Raw genomic sequence first — 26,713 nt, forward strand, 5'->3', positions numbered from 1 at the left:
CGCGTGCGTGTTTGTGTGTGTGTGTGTGTTTTGGCGCTCTACAAGCCAAACCATTCGACCTACAACTTCCAAATTTGGCACTTGTGTTTATATAAATTTGAAACAAATATGCTATAATATTTATGTAAGTTTGTAGTAGATTTGATTTTCTAACTTAAATTATTGTAGGATGATAATTGTCTTAAGATTCATATATACTTTTATTTTAATTTTTAGTTTGCTCATAATAATATAATTGCTATACCATTTTCATAAAACTTTTTATGGCATTATTTATAAGCAGTTGGCTAGCCTTTAAACATTATCAAATTAAAATTCAAAAAGTATTGAATAGGGAAATACAACATTCAGAAATAAAATTCATCTCTCCTTGCATTTCAATGGCAGTTCACATTAATCTTACAATATTGCAATAAATACAGAAACCAAACTATAAAAAAATGCTAATTTATATTTTATTTATTTATTTATTTCTGTCACACTTTCAATTAAAAAATTTATCAAATTTATAACCAAATGATTCGCTTTGTTTTTTTCTACAATGCTGAATGAATACATAACAATATTATAAAAATAGAAGAATACTTTATTACTAATTCTTGTAAAGCCGAAATATTGTTTTTTTCGAAAACAATATTTCGGCTTTGTTTATACAGAAATTAAATTTTTTTTAAATGTATTCCATGTTAAACTATTAACATGGAATACATTTAGTTAAAACTTTTTATCTTGCTTTTAGATAAGGATGAAAAATAAGAATTTAATGGAATCAGTTTATTACAAATTACAGCGTGCGCACAATAGTAAATGTATATACTACATCTATAATTGTGAATTCTGCTTCGAAGTCTACAGAAATTAAATTTTTTTTTAAAATCTTAAATTTAGCATTGGTAAAAACATACAATTGAATAGCTCGATGTAACAACAAAATTAGTTTAAATTTCATCATAACAATAAAAACATTTCATCAAACTGCATGGAAATAAATTTTAAAAAATACTGATTAAAATGTGATACAATTCTACGTTAAAGGTATTAGTTTTAATAAAATGGCAATTATTTGGTTTCTTTTTGTGATATAATATTTTCGGAAGTTAAAGCTGAAAAATACCAAAAGCTTCCTTTATTTTTGCTTTAAAATATTAACTTCTATTGAAGAACATTTATGATTTTTCTTTGAGCATATCTTGTCTTGAAAAACGTCATTTTTTATTAATATTAATTAAAAAAATAATCAATATTTTGATTAATTTTTTATTTTTAAAAGGTTATCAGACTTTTCATTTACTTTGAAGAGCATCTGTGCGAAATTTCATAAAGACCGGGCAAAAATTGTAGATTTATATAAAAGCACATACAAACAAACAATCATTTTCATATATAATGTATAAAATTTATATTGAGAAGCAGTTGTTCAATTTTTTAACGTTTTTTATTCTTTATAATTCCGTGGATATAGTCCAGTTTTAGCTTTTGTCAAGATTTTTGTCGAAAGTAAGGCGAATGCAGAACTACGAAGTGAATAAGTGAGAAGAAAGGATGAAAGAACCAATGTGAGAAAGAATTTTCTTCTTACATAATTTTAGAAGGAATTTGCAAAATCTATATATAATTTCTAATTAGCTGCTATAATATTTTATAGTTTTGCAGATTCTGGGAGAAAATTAAATTTATTTCACCCCTGGAGGCATAATTTGTACATCTGAAAGATCGATAATAAAAAGATGTCTCTGTTTACATTGCGACGAGAGAGGAAAAATAAATGCAATTTTCCCTTTCATTGATTTCATCTTGAGATTTCGATAGGGATTTCTTTGACAGGTGTATACTTAAGAAAAAAAGTCATGGGTATCTTTGAAAGGAAGGCAGAGGTGTTAGGGACTTTTGTCCCTTCTCTCAGAATATGGGAAAATTAAATGTCAGCAATGTTTTTAGAGCCCGTGTTAAAATTAATTAAATAAAAAGTGTAATTCGGAACAGAACACTTAGAAAAGTGTAATTCGGAAATAAGAGAACATTTTAGAATAAAATAATATGAACTAATTTAAGATGAAACAAATAAAAAATTAATTAAGATTTAATTAAATGATATCATATATATATATATATATATATATATATATATATATATATATATATATATATATATATAATATTGCTTTGAGACTTAACTTTTTAAGGATAAACATCAATATAAGTCTTCGTAAGATTTTACGTTTTTTTCCCTTAAATATAGGCATGTTTCGAAATGCGCATTGAGATCATTAATTTGGCAAGTAGGTCACGACTATATGCACATGTATATAGAGAAAGTAAACATTAACCGTATTTATTCAAAAACAAGTTCATTGTTTCACCTGAGATAAGTTACTCTTATGTAAGCTTACGTATATTCATTTATCCCATGGTCAAAGAAAGGCGAGGACTGGGGCTTTGTTCTTAATCTTTTAATATTTGGGATTAGGCTTATTTTATAAATATATTATTTTCATTAAGTTCTGGGCACTTATTTCGATCGCTTTTGTTGAATTTTAACGACTATTCCTTTCTCCCGAATTTTGGAATTAATATAAAATTTTTTGCTCATTAATTAAAACAAAACATGCATTTGCTTATATTTAAGGATAGCCTTTTTCTGTATTTATGTAAGGAATGTTTTCTTGAGTCCGATATTAGTTTGTTTCCTTTCTTTTTAGTTCGAACAACGTAGTGCCATAATCTCGAAGAAAAGCAAAATATTGCTCATGGAATTCATCGAATTCTTATACGAGACATTTATCTACCTCTTCGCATACAATAATGAGTCTAATTTGCGTATTTAATTAAATTTTAAATCTGTAATTAAGCAAAAGCATTAAGTAATTTAAAATGCAAAAATCACTCAAAAACGCACCATTATCTCAAATACATCATTATTATAGTAATTAAAATAATAATAATTTTCCCAAATAGGAAGGATAGAAAAATAATAATAATTGTTCCTAATTAGGAAGTTAAGTAAATACGTATGTGAAGTGCTTAATTGGGAATATAATTGCAATGTAGGTAATAGTGGCAAAGGAAGATAGTTTTGAACATCAGGATAACTTCGTATTTCATGATAATGGATAAATCATTAAATGAATCCGTTTTTATTTTCTCATGTATGAAGTTTAAACAAAGAAATGTAACTGTCAAACAATTAAAACACGAGATTTTGTCGAATCTTTAAATTCCAGACCTCTCTGAGTTCGAAAAACACAGTTTTGGCGTTATGTCTATCCATTAGCGTAATAACACAAAAACTCTTTGTGCTGGACGCATGAAATTTGGTGTATGGAATAAACTAAATTTTCAGATTCCTACCAAGTTTTGAGAGAAATCTACTCAGCAGAAATCTAACTGTTTATCTTTTTGAGTAGAAATGAAATATATTCTATGTATAGAAATAGAATAGAAATATATTTGAGTATTATTAACTATATACCACTGGCAAACAATAGTTACAAAAGTGGCTATTAATGTGCTATATTCGGCTTTTGTATGTTGACAATCAATCGCTGATATGCGATTGATACACAAATACTGAAATATCGAATTAATACTTGGGCACCTTTTTTCCGACCGATTCAAACCAAGATTTGGCACAAAACTATAATTGTAGTCCTAAGATCACTTATCGAGTTTCATATATTTACATCATCGCGTTTTAGTGGAACCACTTTACATGGATGCGAAAGTACAAACTAATAGGTGCTAGATTCCTCAGCGAATTTTATTCCAAATTTCCTACATATCTGCATTTTAGATGTTGAATCTTAGCACCAAATCTTAGATCTTTATGTTTTGTAATTATCTTTTAATTTATATTTAGTCAGTCGAACTATTCCAAAAAAAGTGAGTCTTTACTTCTTCTGCAGTACATCAGTTTGGTACAAATTAGATAGTAATCTATAAATATGGAGTAGAGACCGTATACCATATTTCATCAACGTTTCAATATATATCAAATGTTTTTTGAGTTGTGTTTGGAGAGAGGCAGACATAATTAAAAAGAAAAGAAAAAAAAAAAAGGACAGAAAAAGTTTTTTTTCATAAGAGTTTGAAACGTTGAGGCTTTTCAAACTCTCGAGTTCGAATTTTTTCGAAATCTGCAATATTTTTTCTGTATGTATTCCGTATACGAGAAAACGAAACAGTTTTTCTTATAATGGAAAGATTCACATAAACTAATTTGAACTGTTTGGAATTATGGATATGAAATAAGTCGGAATGTTTACTTCTAAACGTTTCAAAAATCCTTATTTAAAGATAACATTGTCACATTTTTCAAAAATAGCATTGGCAATGAGATGACGTCAGTCAATCAAATCAGGAAAATAATATTTAAACGAAAGTTCGTTTCAACGAATAGAAACCACAGAAAACCAAACAGAAGCAGAAATTTCACTGGCAATCAGAGAAGAAATTTGTTTGAGTGTAGAACATTAATTTAGCCGAATATTCGTTAAATATTCTGTAACAGGCTCTTTTAAATGCTGTATTCAACAAGAAGAGAACGATTCGACTTTAAAAAAACATAAGAAACCAATAAAAAATATCTGCGCAAGTATTGCAGATGCTGTTTGAAGCTTCAAATGACAAACTTACCAAGTTCAGTGCAAAGCTACTCAGTGAACAGTCTTCCTAGAAGGTGATTTCACTGACTGGAGATGATCGGGAGAGGTACAGGTGACAGAGATCTGAAGTGGCATAACTAGTATTGACGGCACAGACAGCTTGTCTCATCCCCAAAGAAACGAAAAAGAAAAGGAAGAACATAGCTTCCAGGTGGGAAAAACCAATCTCATTTTGTTTCTTTTGCTCTTTTGTTTACCGTAAATACTATGGAGCCTATTATTATCGTGATGTGAATGAAAGGTAGTCATTTCAATATGGAAAGCATATCCTTTTCTCTAAAGCGCTGTCTGGAGCGGTTTCCGCGGTTTATTCATGTGTTCTTGGCTGTCTTTCCGCCTAATTTGAAACTGAACTCATTAGAATTGCTAAACAGATGAATGGGCGATTTATAGTTTGAGTGGAGCAATTTTAGATCGGAATGCTTTTATTAGCAAAGTTTGCATGGAAAAATTGCTTAGGTTTTCATTCATTTCAAATATTTAAAGTATAGAAAACTATTGTTAAATGAAATTTTATTTTATACGAATAAAATTTGCTTTAGTTACGAGGCAATATTCTAAATTGTTACTCATTTTGTTTGGCGAAATTGAAATCAAATGTGTATAAAAATAGTGTATTTTATCTTAATATGTAAAACTTCAATTTCTAATTTATTTTTAATATTCTTATTTTTTCGTTTGTGCTTTTGTTTGTGTTACATTAATAATGTTTTTTATCTATAAAAGATACACAAAGCATACAAAATTATCATTTTAAGGAGCAACTTATGATTTTTATTGTTTTCTAGAAGCAACCAGCTGGTTTGTCCGGAATATTAATTACTTTTAATTTCAATTAAATCGTTTATATACAATTTAATATCCATAATTCCTTCAAATTGTCAAATATAAAGCTTTGTTACTTTAATTACCTTTATTAAAGTTCTGTTTATTGTATACATGAGCAATGCTTTTTATAGCTTTATTTAAAATGTAAATATTCGGATGATCTATAATCGAAATTTCGCGATAATATAACCTCGCTTTTTTATTTGTTTAGTAAGCTAGACAAATATTAGATTTCCTTTTTAGCTTTCAACAATGGAAGAAAAAATTGCACAATAAAATAGTTGATGAAACAGTGAAAACTGTCTGAATTTCTGAGCAAAAATGTAATTTGTTGTAGGAAATTATTCAAGAAAACATTTTATTAAAATAAATTGCTAAAATTCCAGAATAATTTGCACGATTATTTTAATGGTATCTATAAAAGACAATTTTTAAAATTTTGGTACGGTATAAAATTTATTTTTGTGCTTTAATATTCAGGAATTTATCATATTAAAACGTTAGCATTAAACTTAATTTTTAATTAAAATCTCAAAAAAAAAATCACTTCGAAGTGTGTATTCCCACTTTCCAAGATTTATATATACTAAGTTTAGTAGCTTTAAATAAACAGTCTGGCCTGTAGAGCGCCAACGTACACACATTCATATTATTTTCAGTAAAGGCAGAGAATATTATCAAAGAGAATTCAAATTATATGAAACTTTAAATTCATAAATAAAACGAAGAGTATTACTCAAAATACCTTCTTTCTTTTATGGAGAATTGTTAGTTTCTTTAATCAATTTTATCAATTCATTATTAACCAACATATATTCTTGTTCAAAGCTGAAAATTGCATTGATTTTCATTCGAAGATATCGTATTTTTATTTGTTTTTTCTGATGTATTCTAAGACGCAAAGGAATATTTAAATCAGAATGGGAAGCTTTAAATAAGAATTACAAGTGGTGCTTATATGCATCTTCTTTTGACCGCCTATTGTTGCAGAATCTAGTTATACTATTACTTAAGTGTAATAATATGCCCACAGGAAAAGCTTAGAATTCTGGATGGGACTTTTATACTTGATATTACTTTTATGCATATGGTGATATATATATATATATATATATATATATATATATATATAATTATGAACAAAGAAAGGTTTTTGGTTTTAAAGATTATGATTAGTGAAGATCTGCAAAAAATTTTCTGAGTTTGACTCATGAGAACAATTGCAATAAGTATTATTTCTTTAAGGAATCTAACTAAAAATGATAGTAATTTTTTAAAGTATTGTATACAACACATTAGAACTTTAAAGTATTTTTGGATTCCGAAACATTCATTTCCTAACCAACAAATGTCTAATTATATCTAAATGATTCAAAAAGAAAAAATTTCATCAACGTTTGGGCGATTAACTTAAGCTTGGATTTAACAAGGTTAAAACATAAGTTTGAGACTAATAAAAGAGATGTTAAAAGAAATATTGAAATAAAAAAGAGATTATTAAAAATAATGTTAAGAGTTGTTCCAAGTATGAAAAAGACAAATTTTTTGTTAACTTCTAATTAATTGAATATTTGTATAATTTTTGTACTTCGCCAGTGTTCCATTTCATGTTTTATATCAGATTCGTATGATTCTTTTTATATTAAGATTTTCTGTATAACTAAATTTTTATCTTTTTCTCCCTTAGGAAGTAACATTAATGTTAATAACATTTTTAAAGTAGAGCATTTCCAGAAAGCAAAAGCTTTATTTTAGAAATTCAGATATCAGTTTTTGAGAATGTTTTTTTATATTTTTTTCTCAGAAGCAATTAGCATTATAATCATGTGTTTACTTTGAGGTGAACTATCAACCTCGATGTATCCGTCTTTGTTGACATATGCACCAAGTTATGCAATTCTAAGGCCACATGCATATCTTCAGAGGAAAAGTTCATTAAAAAAACAACGGCTTCCATGTTGCTGATGAAGACCGAAATTTCATAGTAGAATCACGTGCATATTTTTTCAGGCGTCTCACCGGTTCGTTCTGACGTCACGGAGTTAAAGAGGTCGCTAAATGCAATAGTTGAGGACAGAATCGCATTCACGTGTGAATAGGTTAAGGGTTGAATGACAGAGCAGCACTTCCAGCAAGCGCTGTGTTATTTAAAGTAATTGTAGCGGTTGATCAAAGGAGATGTGCGGTTAGCACTTCTTAATTATCTACTATTAAATGTATTCCAGAGATGTTAATTGGGATCAAGAGTGATCCATATTATTCGTAAACGGATTGGAAATATATTATAATTTTATTCACCCGGTTGTAATTTGCTGGTGGTTTTTCAGAACCAACGAATAGCAGAGTTCGAGAAACAACAATTAACCAAATATAATTGTCAAGGAATTTGACGATGATTCAGTGATACGTTCATTAGTACTGTCATATTTTTCAGACTGGAAAAGAATTGTAGAGCCAACATCAAACACTTCAGAATATGGATTTATCTTTTTTGAAGACAATGTTGAAAATTCATAATTAAGAATTTTTAATTTATTTTACTGGGGTTTCTTTTCTTAAATTTCCGGTATATTCAACTTTGGTGATTTTTTTTAAAAATAACTATAACAATAGTATTCAGAAGCTGAGAATATGTGATCGAATTCAATTTTAGAAGATTTTATTACCCATAAGAAAAAAAATAAAATTTTGAATGTCTATTTTTTTATTTCAATTAATTATTAAAAATATTTCAATGAAAGAGGAAATTCGAAATTACATTTTCTTTTTTATTTAACCTATTAGAGATTTATAGACAAACGAATAGCATATGTGGTGAAAAGGATTCGTCGAACTTTCATAGAATGAATGGCAACGCGCCTCCCCCTCCACAGTAAGAATATTCTGATGCACAGAATTCATTCTTGTTACCTTTCTTCTTGTAAATATGCCTCTTTTCATTTCTTTTGTTCACTTTATAGCATGTATTGAACGCCAAGGAGATGTAAATACGTTTAATACTCAACACCTTAAGAGATTATAATTTCATTTAATAAAAGCACAGCACTAATCAAGACAACTCTTTTTTTCTATTTGCTTCAAAAATATTCATTTTTATGCACAGCTAAAAACTACTAGCTGCTCTCTTCTTTACGAATATTAAAAAATAATACATGCGTTCAATTTCAATGATAGCTTATATCATAGATAACTTAATAATGATTGAAAATTTACCAAAGATTTAGGCATATTAAAGCATGTAATGAGTTGTCGTGAATTCGTGATGCAAAGTATTTAAAATGCCGTTTTTAATTAATACATTGGAATCATTTTTAATCCTTGAAACAGACTTTGCACGTAAAATTCGCAATACTCTTCAGGATGTAAAATCGTCATTGTTGTATTTTTTTTTGTTTGTTTAAAAAGACATTATAACCATGTGTATGAATTATATAAATATTTTTATTGCATAACTCAAATAAACTTAATGTTTTATGTATGCTCAAGGAAATATAAAGTGCCATTTGATTAGCTTAGTAGTTTATTCAAAAGAAATATTACAAAGTGATGATAAATTGCTATGCAATCGCATTTTTATTTAATTACAAAGAATTGTTGCATTTCACTTCAAAGATGAAATATTTCTATCCAGAATAAACAGTATGAAAGATTTTTAGTTGTCAGTTCAAAGAAAATTTACTTAACTTTCCGAACAGTCGAATAAAATCAAGGTGAAGATATTGCATAGAATTTGATTCTACGAAGATGATTAGAGCTAAGCCAAAGTAAATTAAAGATTTATTTTGATCCAAAATTTCATCCTGGCAACTTATAAATAAAATTTACATCCACTTGTAATGAAAACAATTATTTATATTTTTATTTATATTCCAATTTTCAGAATACTTTAGATAAAACGTGTAAAAACGTAAAAAATGTAAAAAACGTGCTACCATCATTTACAATTACATAGTTTAAAAATTCCAAGAAAGTATACCTCAAAAAATGCAGGATAAAAAAGAAAAATCGAAACTACAGAAACCACATTCTATTTCTATAGAAATGATGTTGTTTTTCAGAAAAGTAGTATTTTATTTTGTCTGAAATAGAAATGAAAAAGAAATGAAAATGATTCGCCAACACGAGCAACTTAGAACAAGCAGAATCATTTGTTTACCTACATCAGTACAATGCTTCCGTGTTGGATTTTGCATCTATTACGTGATCATGGTAACTTCGCGAAAACACGATTCGGTTTCCTAACTGTGACATGGATTCATTTTTTTTTTATTTCCAAATCGTGGCATCGTGTATTTGCGATTTCACCTTGACTTAGAGACCGCGATCTCAAGTTGTGACATCGTTTTCATACTAATAAACGATATTAGTTGGAAATCTTCTCTTAAAAAGACAATCAATTTCTTTTCTTCAAAAAAAAAAGGGCTTTTTGATAATGGATTCTTTGGAATGAGATTAGTGAGTGCAAGAACGATAGGATGCATTTTGCATTTCAATTGTTGAATCGAAATCTAGAATTTGTTGTTAGAATTCCATTTTTTTAAAAATCAAAAACAAATTGAATAGTAATTGGATATTCCATGAACAAGCCACAGTCACCCTAAATTTAATACGTAATTCTGCACGTCAATTACAAAAAGGTCCATATTTTAATTTCCAGATTATACACGTCCAAAATATATTATTTGTTTCGAAGTAATATAACTAAAAAACATCTTTCATTTTCTTAATTTTAGGAATTAGATGCTGACAACTAAGGTTGTCCTTCGATGATAAATCCAAGGCAATGAAAAGTGAAAGGTTAAACCAACTGTAATACTCAGGAAGTTCAGAAGGTAAATAATGAGTTATCGCGTGTGTAAGCTTCGGTTTTTCCATAGTGATTGGTGTTTTGCAATTAAGTACCGAAATCACCTGAAAATCAAGTTCACTGTTAATAAATGCAGACTGTGGTTATAGTTAAGAGATAAATTTGCCATAAATTCTAATTTCTTTATCTTCTTGTTCGGAGAGTACTTGAAGCAAAACGTCTGTATCAAAGGAATCATTCAAATGTATATGGATGTCGTATTTTCAAAATATTTACGTGGTAAGATTGAAAATATATCAGTTTATCTTATAGCTTATATAATGCAGGGATATAAACAAGAATGGAGCTTCATACAAAAATGAAAAAAAAAATCCTTTCTATTTAAAGTTCTTTTTTAAATCTAAGTCCACTTATTCATTCCGAATATTTATTATTTTTAGTTCACTCTACAAAAGTGCAAAATGGTTCCTTCCTATCAAATTCTCACAATAATCCTTTTTTATAATTTTAATTTCATTTCTTACCAAGGTCATTCAAATCTCTGTAAAATCTACACTATGCACAGTAATGGCATTTTGTCTTTTTTTTTCTTCATTATCTTCTTTATTTGTCACATTTTTAATATCAGCGTTTCTTATGTGTTTCTTTGTAATGTTTCAATTGAGATTAAGCACAAGTGCTTAGCATTGTATTAATGTTCAAAAATCATGATATTCAAAGATAGGTTGACAAAAAAATGCATTAGATTTTTGTAACCAATCTTTTATAGTTGTTGAGATTTAGTGAACGTTTACCTCATCAGGCTTAACTATATATAAAAGAAAAAAACACTGCGATGGTCCAGAAATTTTTTGGAAAAATTTTCCAAGAACACAAAAATGTTTTTTTATTCTCCTTTTATTTTATTTTATTTATTAACCAAATACTTTTTGACTGCACAAATCCTTTTTACAAAATGATCTTAAAATTTTATAAATAAAGCATGAAACTAAAAGTAGTTTAATTAATAATGAAACTGAGAAAAATATTAAAAGTAGAATCGGGTGAAGGATTATTTAAAAAAAAACAATCAAGGGAATTCCAATCAAATAATCTTATATGCCTTATAACATTTGCCATGTCCCTGGTGCCTTAGTCTAAAGGATTTTCTTGCCAGTTTGATATGCCTGTCTAATAGCAACTCTTTATAGAATTACTTTACTCCCTTCCTTTTTATTATTTTATTGAACGAATTTTGAATCCCGAAGTATGCATACAGTATGCCAGTTTAAAAACATTAATCGTGTTAAAAAGTTTTTTATTTATTTTAATTATAAAAAGGAATTGTAATTCTTATAATGTTTTATTATCAAAGTTATATGTTTCGCCAAAATTAAAATTCTGGAAATATTCTAGGAATATCCAACAAACAACTATGACTATTTTCGATCGAAGCACGGAATTTGCACGAAAAAAAAAACCGAAATTATGCCACAATTACTTTATACTGATGTTCCTGCCACTATTGAGTAGCTTAAGAAACACGAAATAGGAGAAAACTATGTTCCGAATAAAAAAAATTTTATAGCGCATTGTTTATTTACATTAAAAAAATATTCCAGTCTTTGATCTCTTTGTTACACCAAATCCGAGGTGACATAATATGCAAATCAACAAATATGACTACTGGGATTTCAGATTTTATTATCATGCTTTCTTTTTGGAAATAGACTATTTACTAGGCCTTATTTTAGGTATAAGGTGATTCGTGTATCTTTTAAGACGAGTTAACAATCTACAGTCTACCAATTACTTATGTGTATCGTAAAAATCTTCTTTATTAACATAAAAATAGATATTAGACTAACTCTAAGAACTATGCTTTTTACTAAGATTTCTTTTTCTTTTTGCCGAAGGAGGACAAAATATTTTAATGTGAATAAACAAGATATTTAAAATATAAACAATTTTAATTCCTAATTTTTTTTTAATTATATAGATCAATATGTATTTGATTCCACCTGTTTTTCAGTTAGTCGAAATTTCCGATTCATCCAGTATCGCTTCTTTACAATTTATGATACTGATTATAAAATGATGGAATTAACAAAGTTTAGAAAAAAAACAAAAAAAGTTTTTACAAAACAAACTGCGGAAACTTTTTAGTTGCGAATTGCAAAAATTGTCATAAGAATATCTATTTTTTTTCAAGACTTTGCTGCTTTAAATATCTATTTAGATAATCCGAGTTTTCAAAATTCTATAATATCTTTACTTTCGGATTTTTAAATATTACTTGTCAAAGCTTTTCATTTACTTTTTACTATGAAATCGATATTTTGGTGAAATATTAAAAGAAAAAGTTATCGCTATAATATTTATTCTAAATAATTCTATATTATTTAATCAATTTTGTTCTTTTTCTGTTTATTTTAAAATAAAAATATTCTTCTTCATAAAATGAAAAGGAAGCGAAAAATTTTGGATCTCTTAACAATTATGGAACTTTTACTGAATACTTCAAACAAGGCTTAGCGAATGAAGAAGCATTTAGCTTGCGAATGATGAATTACCCGGAAGATTCAAGTTAGGGTTAGCTGACAATCCTCAGCTCGATTGACACTTTTTGTGTCTCTCGTACTTCTTTTTTCACAAAGCTTTCACACTCAACCTCACATTTTACTATTTTTGAGCTAACAAAAGCTGCAGTCATTGCAAATAGACTATTTTCTCTCTCAATGTCCTATTATATAGAAATTTCACTTTTTGATTCGTGAGAATAATCGAAAGGAAATACATGTCGTCATGTTTCAGTTAAAATTCTATTTTCTATTCAAACATTTTTTTCTATGTGTGAAACGGTCCATCTGCATTGTTTATATGCCATTACAATCAAATCTTCCATTATAAAATTTTATATGGAATAAATAAATATTGAATTTTTGGTTTTAAAAATTTATCTGAATATTCTACTTCACTATCGATCCTTTTTCCTCGAAGTCTGGTACTAATAATACACAGCGCAAACAAAACAAACAATATTAGCAGAAAACCAATTAGGGTAGTCTTCTCCAAACTTTATTCTCTAATAAATGTACTTTTGTATGATTTTACCGCTGGTCATTAACGAACAATAATTATAAAATTTCGAAGAATAGTTGCGATTAATACTCAAGCACCAGCCATATACCGATGACGATGATGATGATGATGCGTGAATTCATATACAAGAAAGTGAACATTTAATTATTAATTTAGAACATAATGAGAATTAAAACTGTCTTGATTTTTTTAAAATTCCTTATTAACATTAAAATTCGTAGCTCGATTAAAAATTTATTTAATTGAAATTTTTAATATCTGTCCTCAAAAATGAGTCTCTGTGACTGTTAATTCCTTATGAATTTGTCTCTCCTAGCTATTCTAAAATATTTCAACAATCTTACAATAGCAATTTGAATTATATATGAGATTCAAATGATTCCAAGGAGCAGTTTAAAGAACATCTGATTGTACCACACATTCATTTAATTAGTTAGTGTATTGAATTCAATTAAATCCAATTTGAAATTCAGTATACCATTTTAAATAACAGATGGAACTATCTTTTCAAACCATATAGACCTCAAAGTTTTCTTCATTTTCTTCAATTATTCGTCATTTGGCAGAACAAATAATAGTTAAAATTAATATTATTGATACAACTTCTATATTAACTCTCTCCAACTATTATAACTATCTGAGAATCTTTTCAGTGAAAAAGTTTTACTGTTCTGTATTTTCTTTACCATTGTTTCACATTTGAAATTTTTCGAGTAGCTTCCTTCATTTTTTTCTCAATGTTATTCATTAATGCCAATTGTATTATTTTAATTAAATTAAGATACATTTATCATTATAGTTCCTTATTTTCCAATTAAGCATTTTTATTGACACATTTGGAAAAAGAACAAACTTCTTTTAACTCCATATCCATATCTGGAACTCTTACTGAAAGACGTTTCATTTTTCACCTTTTGCTTTTCCCTTTATTTATTTTGACAGCAGTAGTTTACACAAGCAACATCATACTTGTTCTTGATAACTCAAGACTGTAATTGACTGAAAGTCCATTAGGAAGTAGTAATTTAAGTTTCATTTGATCTGTATGGAGCTGTATGCGGTTGCTAATATAGGTTTTGAGGTCGTGAGGGGGGTATGAAGAATATCCCGCTTAGATGAATAAACATGGGGGGTTAGGTCATGGACGTGCGCACTCAGGTATTGTTAAGCAACTACTTTCATAATATTATTGAGTTACATATTGACATCATTGTGTAATTTATTTAGTAAACACCAACTAAAGCAACATTGATTAAAAAAATATTGATAATTTTATAGTGAAGTAGTAAAATTTTTATTGCAGTAATCGAATATTTCAGGAAGTTAGTTTATTCGTAAATATGTAAAAAGGTTGACATTTTTTCTACTGAATCATCAGGGCATTATTTTCTTCTTTTTAGTCATTCATTTATATAAATATGGAAGAATTTGAAATAAAAGTTCCTTAAATTCTCTACCAGGTGGCGCCATGAGCATGAAATAGAAATTTCATTAAATTAAATGATTAACTTATAATTAATATTGATAATTAAATGATTCATTGATAAGTTTAAAATAATGTTTGAATTAACTTAACGATTAATTTAATATTTAGATTTTAAAAATATGGAAAGCTAACTTACAAGATTGCATTTGATTTTAAGTAAAATGAGAGCAAGAGAATAGAATCCTCGCAGCTTTTGACTGATTTAATAACTGGAATATACCTTAGCCGACAAAGGTATATAAGTAATATAAAAATATTATACAAAATTGAATGATGCTGAACAATATTCATAATATTATATATTATATAATATCATGCACTATGCTGCCTTATATATTTTCTCAAATTTTCAATCTGCATTTATCGGCAAGAATTGACACAAGGTTTCCTTGAAATGAGCGGTTAGACTGCTCAATCTTCAATGTTGTAGTCGAAACTTTTAACAACTTTATACGTATTTTTTTAAGAAGCTAATACTTAAGGACATATTTGTTTCATAGAAATCAATATATTGCAAATATCAATAATAGACTATTATATGTGCGTTTTATTGAGAGAAGTTATCAAAAAGTGTATCAAAGAGAAGAAATTTTAGATAAGAAGATAGTTCACAAAAATGCAATCAATATCATACTGTAATTCCAATAAAGCCGATTCATGTTCATTTATTACACGCAAGATGTAAGTTCATTTTGGCATCCATTGCACATTTTGCTGAAGAGAAAATAATGCGATGCTACAAGCAGCAAAAGACAAGATGCTGTTAGACTTCATTTGAGGTGCACGTGGTTGTACAGGCACGTGAATTAACACGTGCTAGTTGATAAATGCCTTTATGCGGTCAACGGTTTGTAATTTATTTAATTCACAAATAAAACAATGGATATGAATTTTGTGAATGTTAATCAGATAGGAAGAATACCTTTAGGACATTATAAACAATGAAAAAATATTTGATATCGGCTGTTTGATAGTCGGATTTGATATAATTGAAAATCATCGCTTTTTCAACTAAAATTTTCAACTAAGACTAAGTATATTTTTTATTTTGATGTATTTCTTTGTAAATTAAGATAATTGAATGCTCTTAAATATATTGCATGTGATTTTTCCCTAACTAGGTCGAAATCCTACAATTATTTAATAATTAAATCTTTCTAATTGGGAAATGTACTTTATCTAATTTTATATATTTTGACAAAAAAAAATCCAAGGTTCTGCAAATGTTTTCTTCAAACGCATTTCACAAAGAATGAGGGATTCATCAAAGTAAATCAATATGTTTCTTTTTCTTTCAAATCTTTCCATTGTGACAGGAAAATAATTTAAACTAAATGTCAATTACTTTTATTGCTCTTAATCCCATGTTTGAAACTTTTATAAAGATCTCAATTAGAGCATTAAAATTTAACGCTCGTGGCAATTGGAGCTTATAAGTTTTTTAGGATTTTTTCTATCAAAAGCGAGTTTTTATAAATAACTATTTTCACTATAATAAAAAAAGTGTTAATTCAATATTGAAAATAAATTATGAAACACATTATCAAATTTGCTCTCATTATTTCAGTTCTCTTCTTCCGCTTCTCTACGATACGAAAAATCAAAAATCAAAACTGACCTTATTTATGGAAAATTGGAAGTTTCTAAAAGAAAAAATTACTAAACATAAATTTTCTTCTAAGCTCTTGGACAAAAATAATTAACAAAACTATTAAAGAATTCATGATATGGAGAATATTCATATATGTAGAATTGTCAAATTCTAAAATCAGCAGAAAAGTGTGACACAAAGTGTTATCATCAATAAAAAAGAGATAACAATTATTTTATGCGGAATGAAAATTAAGATGTGATTAAATAAATTAAGATGTAAATTCCTTAAAGAGAATTTTGCTGTTCTAAACTGACGCTAGTGTTGACAAGTAAAATTATGAAAAATTCTTTATTTTAAGGCTACAAAATCTGATTAGAAACAAAAGATTTTGTTTCCTCCACAGCAGAACAAGTGGTTGAAATTCTGCATGACGAACGAAACCGAAAAGTCGAGAAAGCAAATTCGCTGGTTACACAACAGAAAAGAATCCGAGCTTCTCAAATAACAGTTTTAAAAAAGGTAAGCTTATCATAGTTTTCGTTTAAAATGAAAACAATGGCAGCAAATTCTATAGCATAATCACAGAAAATAGAAAATTAAAAATAATAAAGAAAACATTTGTGATTTTCTATCTATTTCACTAAACCAAAAATATTAGAAAGAGAATTAACTGCATAGATTCAATGTCAGAATATTCTATGTTATCGAAATTTTTATCATTTGTTAAATCTTCCCGTTTTCAATTAATATTTTTTAAAAAATTGATTCGATTGATTAAAAATTCACTGCACAAAGTTTTCAATACGTTATTATAAGTATTCAATTCAAAGAAAGAAAGAAAGAAAAATATAAATTTTATTTTTGCTATTCTCAGAAATGCAAAAAGTAGTAAATATTTGTATGAAAACAATGATTTTCCATGCAAAAAAATTCATAGTTCACTTCATGAAAAATCCGATTTTTTAAAAAATCTTCACTGTCTCTACTCCTATACTCAAGATAAAACGCGAAAAAATTGGTAGACCTTTTCAAAATATCTGAAACCGAAAACATTGAAAAAAAATCACCGACCATGTACAATAAAGGAAAGTGCTCGTAATATTAACATAAAAAATAATTGAATAACACAATAAAAAATAAATAGTAATGGTGATTAAGAAATTACAGAATATTCGGAACCGAAAATAAAGAAAATTAAATCATTGGCCCTTTTACCCATTATAAAAAAAGCGCTTTTGTTTGTAAGAGGAATACAGTTGTATGTTACATGACACCGAAAGCGTGGAAAATAAAATCCACTAGTCGCATCATATTCAGTAAAAAATCGAAAAACATAAGCTAAAATCGATTAATTCAAGATTTTAGTAATTCTAATAAGAAAATTAAGAAAAGACTAACAGATAATGAAAAATTCGCAACATGTTATTAAATTTGCTCTAAGAAAAATTTGTCCTTTAAGTTTTCAATGGTCGTATTTCTTTACTCAAGAATTTAGCTCAGAAAAATTAATGAATTTTGTTCATAATTATCGTAATTGAAGTCATGAGAAAATAGAATCACCATCAGTTTAGTATACAATGGGCTAAGAATACTAATATAAATAAAATAAATAGATACCTTCTCAAAAATTAACATTTAATAATGATGAAAAATACTGCAAATCACTCGAAATTGAAAACAAAGAATAATAAATCATTGGTCATTTTACACGCTCCAAATAAAGCTCTCATTTTACAAAGAGAAGTATCCTCTACACTGTTACGTGAAACCGAAAACACGGGTAAACAGAAACTACCGTTCGAATTATACTTAACAAAAAATGCCTCAACCTAAACGAAAACCGACTAATCAAAATCTTTTTCAAAGTCTAAACTGATAAATAAGAAACAATACAAAACAAAAATTTTATGAACAATTCTCTATATAATTTTAAATTTAAAACAACTTTAAAGAAAGGAAAAAAAGTCGAATTTCTACTTAGTACGTGAAACCAAAAACACGGAAAAATACATTCTGTTCGAATTGTACTTAATAAAAAATGCCTCAACCAAAACGAAAACCGACTAATCAGAATCTTTCCTAAATCTAAACTGATAATTAAGATTAAACCAAACAGATATTCTTACTAAGCAATTCTCTTCATAATTTTAAACTTTCAACAGCTTTAAAGAAAGAAAGAAAGAAAATTCGAATTTCTAACGAGTTACGTGAAACCGAAAACACGGGAAAAGAAAAACTACTGATCGTATCGAACTACAACATAACGATAACCGACTAATCAGAATCTAAACTAATAATTAAGAACAAGCCAAACAGATATTCTGAATGAACAGTTCTCTACATAATTTTAAATTTTCAACAACTTTAGAGGAAAGAAAAAGAAAAAAATCACATTTCTAAAACAGGAACCGAAAACGCGACAAAACAAAAACTACTGTTCGAATTGTACTTAATAATAATAAAAAAGAATGCCTGAACCAAAGTGAAAACCGACTATCAGAATCTTTCCTAAATCTAATCTGATAATTAATAACAAGCCAAACAGGCATTCTTAATGAAAGCAATTCTCTACATAATTTTAAATTTTCAAAAGCTTTAGATAAAGAAAAAAAAAATTGAAAATTCTACACAATCGCGCGAAACCGAAAACAAAACCAGAGGCCACAACGAATAAGTTTCCTACCTTATCGGAAAATCAGTTATCCTAAATCTTCACTCGTTCTTCTAAGCCGGAACACAAGAACAAGGTCCTGCCAACATTCACCTGTAATGTTATGTTCTCAATGGGATAGAAGGGTAAAAATTAAAACAGACGGGAAAGGTAACTCGCTTCTACGCATGCGCCGCATCCCAAGTGCTCTGGTTTCACGTGCGGTCCGTGGTCCTATTGGTTGTCTGGATGCAGGTGACGTAAATTCTTTGTGGAAAAACTCGAAAACTAGCTTCGATTGAGAGAAAAAGTGAAACCGCGTCCGACTTGCACCCTGCGGATATAAGCGCGCTTTTGTTTATGTTCGAGAATTAGGCGTGCTGCTCCGAACCCAAGTATTTCTTCGAAGCGTGTCATGTCAAACAGTTTTTAAGATGATTAATCAAATAATTTGGATAAAACAATTTTTTGAGGGCTGGATATGCTAAGCAGTTCACCCTTCATTTGAGCACTAAATCTCTAAAGCTTTTCCTGATATAATTGAAATTTAGAACTGTTTTTGCTTAATAATAGCTTTAAAGGTCGTTTCATATTTAATGTTTCCTTACTTTTAGGGACATATAACAAACATATATTTAAATAACTGCCATACAATGCACATATTAAACGACAGACAGATTGAAATACTGAGTGTCTTTTTAGTTTATTTCCCCAAAGTTGAAGTTTTTATATGCATTTTTTTCGTTTTTTTTAAATAGAGCTTTTTTTAAATCTTCTTTATTTTGTTAACATTTTTTTTATATTTCTAAGTATGTTACTGATTTCTACGGTGTTATTTCAGACTAAACGAATGTTACTTCAAACTATAATTCATAAATAAATTTTTATGCTGTACATGTTCAATTATCATAACCTCATGGTTGTTAGATATATATAACAATTAATTCATTTTAAACAACATACATGGTTGTGCCATTGAAAATCCATCAATCTATTTAAATGGATTTAAAATTGCTTAAAAGTATTTTTTAAACCAAGCTATTTATTTTTCAGATTGATACATTTAAAAATGAATGAAATGTTTCTGATAGATTTTACTTATTGCTAAAGGAGTCTTAACTTTTTATGGAAATATAGAAGAACTTTTATTTTATTATAATTTGATTGTGAAATAAATTATAATTTAATTTTACGAAACCGAAACCAAATTTTATTTCAGTAAAGGCTTGAGTAGAAAATAAGGAAAAATTATATTTTGAATTTTTTTTTCCAATATCTATTACAGAAGTTATTATTATCAGTGATAATTTGATTCTTTCTGTCTTCATTTAATTCCTATTTATCAGTAAATAAAAATATAAAATGCTTCTAAATGAGCGAAACATTAGTTTCATTAATGCGAAATTATGTTCATCCCTTTTTGAAATTAATGTTAATTTTTAGCAAAACGCAAAATTTTAGAAAACGTTCCTTTATTCCATACAGTAGAAAATCATTACTTATTTATACATGTGTCAGTAAACAAAACCGAAAGAAGAACAGAAAAAACAATATTATGTCGTTCCATGAAATAATTTTACTAGAAATTAATTAAATGCACAAATCCTAATGAATAACAGATTAAAGAAATAAATTAAGATATAAAATAATATAAGAAATTAAGAAATAAATTTTATTCAAAATAGATATAGATATATGAAATAGTTCAAAGAAAAGATGTTCGGCATGTTTCAACATAAACTCCATTAATTGCTTGGAAAAGCTTCAATCTTCCATTTTTAGTAGACGTCATTTACCACTTCAAAATTCAAAAAGTATTTATAGAAATTTTCACTTTTTTCATGCACGATAATGTTTTCCAAATGCTTTGGCAGGGAGGGATAAATAAATTTTTGTAGATACACTACAATAAAGCCCTCTGAACAAAAACATCATTATATATATAGTTTCTACTATCATAATTATAATCCTTCTTAAAACTGTATTTTGAAAGAATTTTTTAATAATTATGAATGTTAATAATTTATGAACATCCTGTATAACTGCAATAAAAATAAGAATAATTTAATCCTTCATAATCCTTTAATCTTTCATTCATAATCATAATTATAATCCTTCTTAAAACTGTATTTTGAAAGAATTTTTTAATAATTATGAATGTTAATAATTTATGAACATCCTGTATAACTGCAATAAAAATAAGAATAATTTCATACGCCTCCCTACATATCAGTTAGACATTATTAAAAAAGCATTAATAAAAATATCCATATTTCATCATTACTGCAAATAGCATTTTAGTACATCCTCAAATGCGATACTAATAGCCTCGGGGGGAAAACCATTTATTTCGAAACAAAAAACAAAAACAAATGCGCGTGTTTTTGATTGTTATTTATAAAACGAAGCTTTCCCAACTTCAGAAGATACCGTATTTCACAATAATAATTTAATAAGTAATTTAATTTTCGCCTCATTATGAAGTATTTAATTCCTTTTATTTGTATAAAATTCTTCGCAAATTTTTATGGCTGATTGTCAAAATTTTACTCAGTGGGAAGTGATATTATTATTACATAAAATTTCCAAAATAGAAAATAATTTTGTCTGTTTGGTTTTATTTAATAGCTTTATAATAAAAACCAGCTTAGAAAAATGATCATTACATTTTACATAATTATTATATGTAAATGTAAAAGAATTAACATGATTTTTTTCATACTAAATTTATGATTCAAATGAAATGTTTCTGTTTGTAAAAATCCAAAGCATAAAGCAAATTCAAGATACAAATCTAGGCCTTTCTTTCGGTTCAAATCCGTGTTAATGATCACTAAATACAACTAAAACTTTGAAATATATGCGCTTATTTTTAGAAAAGGCTCGTTGATATATCCGTCATTGCTTAGAATTTAAATAATTTCATGCATAATGTTTTTAAAGTAAAAATTAATTATTTGTAAATTATTATACTGAACATAACACTTTTATTATATCACATCACTTCATTGACTATCGTTTTGTCTAGTTCACTTGTAATCGCTTCAAAATAAAAAGATATAATAGTTTATTTTATCAATTCTTTTAGGCGCCGTTAAATAACTACCTTCAACAAATAAAAAAACACGAAAGGATATGAAACAGAAATTTCAAAAAATAGTGATATAGTAGATCAGAGTTTTATTGTATTTCAAAATCGTCTGCTTATATTTTAAAAGTATTAATAAAAATTGAAGAAAAAATTGCACTAAAAGAAAGAAATAGAAAACGTAAAATTTTGGAATCTTAAAAAGGTATTAAAATATTTCTTGTAAATTAACTTATTCCTGCTGCTAAAAACGGCAAAATTTCAATTAGTTTCTAATTAATAGAATATTTAATTAATTTTTGCTCTTCTAAAAGATAACATTATGTTCGCTTTCCCTAAAAAATAAGAATACAAAGTTTGTTTGAAATTAGTCCATTCATTTAGAAGGAGCTGTGGTATATATATATATATATATATATATATATATATATATATATATATATATATATATATATATATATATATACATAAAAATAAACATAGCCATTGTGGCTGTGTTTGTAAACAACACAAACAGATAATCATAAAACAAACATAGCCTTAAACATAACTATTTAAACTAAGTTGGGATACAAATGTAGAGAGAACTACATTTCTATTTTTGCCATAGTAATTAAATTTTTGTTTTGCGATTGAAATGAGTCGAAACTCAAAAAATATATAAGATAATGAGTTCATTATTTGTTATTTTTTAAAAATGGAATCGAAATCTTCAAAATTAATCTTGTAAATCCAATAACAATAACGAAAGAATTTGTATAAAAATGTCAATTTCATTTCTTTTTATTTTTAAAATAATTTTTTTTTATTCTGTTGCTTAGGCAATGAATTAAAAAGAGAAAGAGAAAAAGAAAATTAATTATTGTTTCAGGAGTCCTGCATCAGTATTATGATTGCTTTAATAAGCGAAGAAGGCAAAAATATATACATATTCGCACTTTATATTCTAAATTTAATTATTTTATAAAAAATTAATTTATAATAACTGATTATTTTATAAAAATTACTGTAAAATTATTATTAAAAGAATCAGGTATATTTAAAAAACACTAATTTGATGTTACTATCCCGATTTTGACCATTTTTATTTCTTATTAAATTACTTACTTACCCGTCGTTGTTCAAGATTAAAATCCTTTCATGTAGTGGAGAGCGGGGGAATTCAACGCACCTAAGGATGTTTTATAATAATAAATTTAGTAATGATTTTTCGCTGACCAAGTTTCAATATTTATTAAGTGCAGTCAGTAAGTAAGAAATGAAGCAATTCTTTTATTCCAGTCAATTTATTTTTCCAAAATAATCAATTTTCTAAAAGGTATATATGTACGGTGTTACCCTCTGTGTCAGGTAATTCTGCTTATTGAGTAGGGGAATTCCGCACCTGTGGTTTTGAAATGAAATTTCGTAAATTAGGAATAACCGGACTTTTTCTTATAAAATTTATAAATATAAATCTAAATATTAATTCAACTTTATATAAAATTCGGATATTTTATTAAAATGAAGAATAAATTATTAAAATAACCAACATTATTAAAAGAAAAAAATAGTAAGGCTAAAATTCACATATCCTTTTCATCCGCATAAAAATAATAATAATAAAAGAAATAAGAAAATAAATAAATCATAATAATAATATGTTTCATAAAAGAAAATAGAGTAACTAAACTTATTAACCAATTTTCAAAACTTAGATTCCGGCAACATCGAAAACACACATTTCTGTGACGTTATTTACAGTTTCCCAGGACTCGACATCGCAGAACTGTTTTGTCCTTATTTGTCCCAATACTATTTCCGTAATTATTCGGTTTCTTCTGAAACATAGATTTCCTGTTTCGATTAATTTGTACTTTTCAAAAAGTGTTTGAAATTTTGTAAGTAGTATACGACTTTCAGTCTTTAAATCAGTTGATACGGTTTATGATTGTCTGCTTGGATGTTTTTAAAAGGATATGGATCCCGTATAGAAAATCCCTATAAACCGTACAGTTGTATACCTATAAGCCCCTATATAAGCCGTATAGTTGTAAAATAGCTATAAAATTAACAAAATATATATTAAATACAGAATAATGCCGGGATTTTGTATAAAATAATTCCCATGCTGTTACAAGTTTCAATTCTGAGCATAATTACCTCATTCAGAATTTATTAATTCTATATTATTCATCATATTGCTTCTAGGTTAAAAATAGATAAATTGACTCAGAAAAATTATCTATTCAAGTATTTTCGACTGAAAATGCCAGGTTTGACAATATTTGCAGATGCAAATTGCTTTTATTGTTTTGAAAAAGAGTTTTATCTCAAAAATTAAGGGCAACAAATTATAAAGAAAACGATTTCTTTCAATATCTAATAATGCTGTAATAAAAACAAGAAAATATAAGGTTGGGAGACTTATTTTAATACATATCGCTTCCATCAAGTAGGCAGGTGGCCCAAGATCATTTTCTGCCCTTTTTCCTACCGAAAACAGCTGTACGCGGAATTGCCCATTGCGCGGAATTCCCCGTTCTTTCTTGTAATATTTTTAACATAAAATAAATACTACGTTGATATAAAATATTGTAATAAACAAAATCCTTTTATCGTCTAAAGGCTTTATTTTCTGCTGCTTTAAATTAAAAGATCAAATGACGCAGGCGACTTTTAGTGGCCGATGATTAATTTTCATCATTAAATTATTATATTTATTATATTGGCACTGCAAATTTTGTTCACAAATGTTAAAGTAAAAAAGATTGTTTTCACTTGACAAACTAATTTAAGCTCCGTTTTAAGCATAGCTAAATCATTACTTTAAGACCATTAAAAGAAACGTCAAAGAAATAAAAAGGAAAGAGAAATTTTAAAAAGTAGTGATAAAGTAATCCAAAGTTTATTTTTGTTAATTTATAATTAATTAAATTATTTTTATATGGCATTTAATTATTAGCAATTACCTTTTTATTATTACCAGTATTATGTGATAATTCTTATATTGTGTAGTAAATGCGTAATAAACTTTGGTTAAGTGCCAGAAGGAGCATGCATACTTTATATATATATATATATATAGCCCAAAGACGTTTATTTATATTAAAATAAAAGCTCATCATCTTAGATAATTATGTCATCAACGATCATCTGTCCGCCACCATCTTTCAATTTCGAATGAAATCTCAGGAATATTATTTCACTGCACATTCAGTATATGGAAAGAAACAAAGCAGAATCCCCCTGCTCCAATTACTGTATTGATTTAATTAATTTTTATTTCTTTCAAAGGCTTATGACATTTAGATAAACCTCACTTATCGATTATCTTCCCCTATACTCTCTATTTTCGATAAATAATGCAGAAATGGACAAAGCCATCCCCCAGCGTCAATAGCGGGACTGATTTTGCCAATTAGTTTTGGCCTTTTATGCTTAAGCTAACCGATTAGAATGCTCTACGTTTATTATGCAAATTTAATTTAGGATAGTGCTTTAATTTGTTGTGTTAAGATATAATTAATAAAAGTTGGTTGACTTTACAAATATAATAGGTGAATAACTGGTTCCCAAAAGTGGATAGTTATTTTTCATTATGCTTTTAAATTTATATAGACAATTCATGATACAGTTATCGTAATTGCCAAAGAAAAATGTTTATATGTTAATTAATGACTCAAAAATTTTTAAGTAATAAAATCTAAACATGATTTACTCTTCCTTGAGCAATAACATTTTCAAGCGTACGTGATATTCGAGACATACCGACTTAAACTTCCTTTCATTTTTTTATCTACACATCTGTTTTTTTTTAATCCGTGACAAATCTACGCATTTTCTAATTTCTATAAATGCATCATTAGTTTCCCATTCCTTTGGTAACCGGAAGAAAAAAAATTGCATAGTTTTTTTCAACGAAAAGTGATGCGTCTGTAAATTTCAGGGAAATCCAAAAACAAGACTGCATATTGCGATATTTCTTCATGGTTAAACAAACTACGTAATGTAAACATGCAGTGAAATATGTCAACCATAAATAAAACTGATTTAAAAAACAGTTAATCCAAACTTATAACTATATCACGTGCGAATAAATAAAGCTACGATACGAAAAAAATTACCTCGTTCCACAAAAACGATTTTAAACAATTCAGGAAAAAAATGTTAACAGGTCTTCAAATAAACGTTGAATTCCGTGATAAAAATTCTATCAGTTTTACAAAATTATACAGAATTCTTAAAATACATTTTAAAAAGCTAAAGCATTCATAATTTTAAATGATTGTTGAAAACAAAGGCAATCAATTTTTTTTTTAATTAAAAGATTTTTCCAGAAATTCGATTCTCCAGTTCGAAATATCGTAATGTTTCAGGACTGATTCTTTTTTTATTATTTTATCTGCAGAATTTTCTGGTAATTACAGCAAAGATAACATGTACAAAAGAAAGTATTGTTATAAATTATACATAAAATTATTTTTATAAATTTTTTTAAAATTAGAGAAAAAATCTATAGAAATAAAATTAGTACCA

The 26,713-nt window shown here is 27.3% G+C and overlaps 1 protein-coding gene across 6 annotated transcripts in view; it reads right to left on the bottom strand.

Moving 5' to 3' along the window:
- The window catches only part of LOC129963044 (sodium- and chloride-dependent GABA transporter 1-like), a 101,960-nt gene extending 78,513 nt beyond the window's left edge, over positions 1-23,447 (bottom strand). The window contains exon 1 of one of the 6 annotated variants that reach the window (XM_056077060.1): positions 23,307-23,447. The gene's annotated coding sequence lies outside the window, so the exon portion shown is untranslated. Of the gene's footprint in view, positions 1-4,632; positions 4,749-19,140; positions 19,279-23,306 lie in introns of those variants that run through there. The other 5 variants (XM_056077058.1, XM_056077056.1, XM_056077061.1 and 2 more) reach the window with 5 other exon arrangements.
- Positions 23,448-26,713: the final 3,266 nt, after the last annotated feature.

The sequence above is a fragment of the Argiope bruennichi genome, chromosome 3, assembly GCF_947563725.1.
Source record: "Argiope bruennichi chromosome 3, qqArgBrue1.1, whole genome shotgun sequence".
Classification (NCBI taxonomy): Eukaryota; Metazoa; Arthropoda; class Arachnida; order Araneae; family Araneidae; genus Argiope; species Argiope bruennichi.